Here is a 5779-nt window from a genome sequence, read left to right on the forward strand (position 1 = left end):
TTTAAGAAAAATATATTCACCAAAATGACGGAAAATGCTTCGTAATATTCGCGATAAAGTAATATTATTGTGTAATTAATACTTAATAATTTAAACAAAACTTATAATCTAATTTCTTCTTCTTAGTCCATAGTAATAATCCCTGTAGGTCGCCAGTCTTACATCGTCTTCCTACCTCTACGTATGTTTCTCTTTTTCATATTTTTTTCAAAACGTTAAGTGATATAACTAATGTATTTACGCCAAGAGTTGCCAGTAATGTAAATAATAATAAATTAATAATAAACAATTATTTTAAAATTAATTAAATCAATTAGGTACTGACCAAATCAAATCCTGCCGGAATGTATAATTTATCGTTATTTTTTTAGGCTTCTGGTTTACGGTAATTGAATAAGACTCGAGAGAATGGTTAACAACCCATCATCTAAGATCACCCTTTGTCAAACTATAAAAACGCTGGAGCCTAAAATCGTATAATAAAGTGATTGATCACCACAGAGACCACCCTTTCATTTTTAGTCTTAAATTGTATGCAATTAGGTACCTACGTAACTAACTATATTTTAATTATTTTTGCTGGCTAGACGCTGACAAATTTGGAGGCCCCTTTGTAAAAATGTTGCCTTTACGATAAATCGCCAAAGAGTATTACAGTACAAAAATAGTTTTTTTTAACTGAGATGCTGGCACTTTCGACCGCATCGTCTGCTTCATTGTAAACCACCAATCACTGCTCTCGAAAGTTATAATATTTATAATTGTTCCTTCATAAATTGCCGCCCCTAATCAACGCATGACATACATAACATACTCTCACGGGACATCACTGTCTGTAGAAGAAGAGTTTCTGCACTATATGTTTGGTTGGTGCTTACGTATTACATGTAAATTGTACGTAAAACATTTCACCGTGGCACAGTCAGCCGTAAACTTTCTTAATTCATGAATTCAAGAATGAAAACCTAATCTAACCTAACCCAACCCAACCTAACCTAACAAATAATCCAGTATGGCTATTTTCAAAATTTATTTGCTGCTGGCTTCCTGTAAAGTGTAAACCGACAAGAACCGTGTTTTATTTAGATATGGATTTTATGTCAGTAGGTACTATACGACCCAAAGAGATTGGACGGTCTTTATTATATGGCCATATATTTCCGATACAACATTTCACGGTGAAGTGTGATACGGCGAACTGCATACTTAAGTTTCCGTACACGCTTACATTCTATATACTATAATGTTTTTTTATATGATATGCCGTCTTTTGGTTTCGGAATATATAATATTATATATTATTATATGGCACTGTATGACATGACCAACTCACCACTGTTGACACGACGCAGGACGCACTATGGGCTGTGAAGAGGAGTTGTGAATAATTAATGCCGTAGGGTCGATTCCCGTCAAAGGCCGTTAACGGGCACCGGTCAAGTCGTCTTCTTGAGGGCGAGAAAGTGTACAGTGTGCGTTTCACCACAACATATAGCTATAACGTCTTTAGTATTTTGGTTATAAAACTTACAAAAAAAATGTTTTAACTTAGAGCTTTTTGAACTACCTGCCGAGAAAATATATTATAATATATCACACCTTCTTCGTTCTTATAGGAACCCATTCAATGCATTCACAATTTATTTCGTATATATTAAAAAAAATCAAATCATATTTTTTTGATATAAAAACAATCAGTAAGTTAAAATATTAAGAATAAGGTAAATTAAAATTACGATAAATTCATCGTAAACAGACATTTTTTTATCATTGCGTAAGTGTGGACTAATTAATATTATGATATATTTTTTTGCCAGCGGCAATTTTCATTGACGTTGATGACTCAATATATTCGTCAGAAGATTTAAAAGGGGAGTTCTAACCAATCATACAATTATAAATATTATACCAAATCTTAAAATATGCGTATTTCTCGCAAACTGTGTATAAAATATCACAACTCGAATCAAAGAGGCAATCGATTCGTCGGAATATTTAAAAGGGGGCCTCGAAACAGTTCAAACCAATCATACAACTACAAAATTATATCAAATCTTTAAAATATGCGTATTTCTCGCAAATTGTGTATAAAATATACCATAAACACTCGGACAGAAACCTACGTACTTGTACTCAACAAAATAAACCACAATGCTTACGGGCCATTTTAATTATTTTTTTAATTAACATGTTAATTTGCATTTGAAAATCAATTAGCAAAAACACAATTTTGTGCGGCCCGTAAGCATTGGGTTAATTATTTATAGCCACAAGATATGATTATAGATATTTTTATATCACGATACATGAATATATTCACTAAATCCACTGGCAGTTGGAATTTATTTTGTATCATGGGGGGGGGGGCACAAAATCAGTCAGAGTATTAGACATACACATCCCTCAACCCGCCACTAGATGTTGCAGTTATATTTAATTTTGAAAGAATCAAATATCAAATCTATTTTTGATTTTAGTCATTTATTATATAAACAAAAAAATGTATGAATTATTGAAAGAGGGATATGCACTGATCTAGTATTCAATAAACATCCCACAGCACACAATGCAGAGTGGTGATGATCTTAATAATTTATAAGCCACCGGTCGATTCCCATACAAAAGCTGCAGCCAGTGGTCAAGTTGTCGTCGTATTGTCTGCACTGTGGGGTGCACAGAACAATCCGACGAGAACAATAATACATGGGTACATAATAATAATTATATATGAACAATGTTTGTCATATGCATCCAGTTCGACCCCTCTTCGCTATTTATACATATATATATATTTATAGATTAAGTATTTTTTTGGTTGAAACCAGGATAATACGATTCATGAACTACAAGAACCGATTGGCATACCTACATACAGTTTTATAGCTATGTTGTGCCATAGTTATTTGCGAAGTTGTTTGTTACGCCACGGTAGCATGCTTTTATTTGTATTGTAATTAAGCGTGTTGTCACATAAACTAAATTTATTTTCATTTCACGTCGGGGTCACCACAATAGACGAATGTAGATGTTTATTGTCTTGATGCAGAGTACATAGAGTTATACTGGTAAGAGATGTGATCGAGATCTGTTTGTATTGATGATATTAATGAACTGAGAGACTTGATTCGAGTGGAATGACGTTGACTATGTCGAGTGAAGGACTCGTGACAGTATTAGTCCGTCTCGTGACGGACTCGATGAATTGAGTTAGGATTCCTGCATTGCATCCAACTTATACAAGTGCAGTACATATATTACACGAGATATTGTCGCAATTACCAATCATAATAGACCTTAATGATCTAGTTGCGTAAAGGAAATGCTTACAATAACAAAATATACATATTAAAGTGAGTCACTCATTTAATGTTGAGTGATATGATTGCTACATATTTAATTAATACAGTACTAGTTTAATCAAAGCTAGTGCTGGTTGCAGTATACCGTACAAAGCGAAAAACTACTGTTTCCACATTCTAATTAAATTATTCTAGTAATCTTTACTAACCTATGTGCTAATATGAGTGTATCCCCATTTGCCATTTCAGAGTATTGCTATGCGAAAAATGATATTTTGAAACAGATTCCTTTAAATTATATCTCAATTTAGATTTAAGACTTTAAATTTGACTGACCCATGGTTCTCGGAATGTTTCCTCAGTCCTCACTTCACTGTGTATTTTATTTTTATCAATCGTAAACAACTAATCGTTTACCTATATTAAAAACGTGGGGGGAGGGACTTTGTGTTTAACTCCAATTTTTAAATTAATGTAGCATTAATTACTGTAATTTGTATCACTTACTAGTCACTAAATTAAAGTGGGCAAGGTAAATATTACTATTAGTTTGTTCACAGCATAGTAATTATGATAATAAATATAAAGGAAAAACCAAAATTAAAATTTCAACTATACTAAATTTATTATATCCACACCACATTTCTCTCAGTGAAATAATGTCCCAATACTATAATGATATAATTTGTAAACCTACGCCTATTTTCAAAACTCTTTTATAAAACAATTATAATTTCTGTCATCCACTTTGAAAAGCCACTAGGACAGTGGACGAATTCCATCCGAAAGATCTCCGATCCATCCTAATATAAAGGCAGTTGATATTGGGAATGGGACAACTGGACGCCAGGACAATTAGACGCCGCACCGTCGTAGACACGTATACAGAACGTAGACGAGGAATTTTAATCAGTTTCTATATACTACTTAGTAGTTTTAATTCATTTTACTCTTAACATAATGCTTTTTATTATTGAGGATTAAGAAATACCATGCCTAAGGCTTTATATAAAATAAAAAACTCTTTTTTCGTTGAAACTTAAACATGTGCACGATTAAATCATTATTTACGTGTGCATATTTAAATTCTCACCAACTATTACATCATAATATAATAATATTATTTTTTTTTTAAGTACCTGTAAGTACCTACCTAACGTCTATTTAATTTCGAATTGCGTAGCGTCCAGTTGCCCGGCGCCAAATCGTCCTAGACCCGTTGGTATATTGTGACAAAGCGTAGTTGATAACAATTATTAAAAAAAAAAATTACATCCAGCAATTTGTCGTTGAATAAGAACCATTTTTTAAATATCCCACACTTTTAACCTTGAGACTAAGCATTTATTTTGTTTTTAATATTCAAAAAACATTTTCTCGTAAGTTAATCTATTTTCCCCGAATTTATATCTTTACAATAATTTATGTAATAAAGAAAAGACATTTCTACAACTTTAAAGTAATTCCCAGAAAGTATTCATCAAGTGAGAGACTGAAAAAAATGAATTTTTCAGTTTATGTATGTGCGATGTCTTAAAAGAGTGGGTGCTTGTGAACCCAAGTCAAAGGGATCTCAGAATGTCTTGAAAACACTTTGAGAATCTTTTACGCCCTACAAAACACGCAATGAGGCCTTTTCATCTCTTGCAAGAGGCATGAGACGCTCAAACTGTGGGAACTCCCAGAAAAAAAAACATTATTTTAATCAGTCAGCTAACAGTTTACAAGAATCGATAATATTATAACATAAGCTCAAGTTGTCATGTATTTACTGACTGTAAATAAAATAAATTAGAAATTTTCTAAAATTGTCATGTTGATGAAGCAACGATGCAAAAAAATCAACATCTTTAAAAAAAATTCAAGACGCATCGTGTTTGATTAACATCATTCTGTAAAAAGTAGTAAGCGCAATTTTTCTATTAATTAATTATAATTACATGCATAATATAATATTCGAAACAAATAATTAATATTGAATTTGCCCAACTTATCTTGGCATGCAGGACAATAACAAAATTATCCAGCAGTAATTGAGATCTAGATAAATTGCTAATTATCTTGACCCATTTTGTTACCACTGATGAAAATAAATTTCTATCGAACTTTTCTTCTTTTGTCTTTCTTGCCTCCTTTGAGTTGCTGTCAAAACTTGATGACATATTCTATCTGAAGTGATTCAACCGGCAGTTTACTTACATAGTAATATAATATATTGGATATTCCATGTTGTAAACTCGCATGACGGAAAGCGCCTGCACATGTTGAATTAATTAAAGAATTAGTGTCCTTATATTATGCATTGTCGATAGGATTCATAAAAAACCTTTACAACCTGCCTGATTAGTAAATAAATTCAGTTTCTACATGTTACGCCGAATTTGCGAAATAGACTATTACATGAAATGGGCAAAATTTTGCCTAATTCATGTAATAGTCAAGCCCGTTGCCTTATTCATGAATTAGGTAAATTATCTGCT

Source organism: Rhyacophila brunnea, unplaced genomic scaffold, assembly GCF_057557595.1.
Source record: "Rhyacophila brunnea isolate RB1 unplaced genomic scaffold, BYU_Rbru_1.0 scaffold_15, whole genome shotgun sequence".
NCBI classification, from domain to species: domain Eukaryota; kingdom Metazoa; phylum Arthropoda; class Insecta; order Trichoptera; family Rhyacophilidae; genus Rhyacophila; species Rhyacophila brunnea.